Raw genomic sequence first — 397 nt, forward strand, 5'->3', positions numbered from 1 at the left:
GGAGAATTGTCATTTTCTTTTTGTGGTGCAGTGTTACTGTGGTTCTTCCTGATGCTTCTTCTGACAGAGCATGTGATATGGAACCGGTTAGAAATTAGAGGTCTTTTCTTTTTCCATAGGTGGCCCTTTAGTATAAGTCTTTGGTTTATCTTACCTGAGCTATCTCTGTCAGAAGTGTGCCCCCTGCTCTTGTGCTCATTATCACTTCTTGTGTTTTCAGGTTCATTGGCACCTTGCTTCTGCCTGTTGAACTGGCAGAAGCTTCATGGTGTACCTGGATGGTGGTTCTTCCCTTGCTTCCAGTATCCTCTGAGTCATAGGCTCTGCCACTGCAGGGGGAAGGGGTAGGGGGAGCCAAGTTCATACCAGTACCTCTTCCCTATCTGGTTTTCTAAGG

The sequence above is a fragment of the Bison bison genome, unplaced genomic scaffold, assembly GCF_000754665.1.
Source record: "Bison bison bison isolate TAMUID 2011002044 unplaced genomic scaffold, Bison_UMD1.0 scf7180017853385, whole genome shotgun sequence".
NCBI lineage: Eukaryota > Metazoa > Chordata > Mammalia > Artiodactyla > Bovidae > Bison > Bison bison.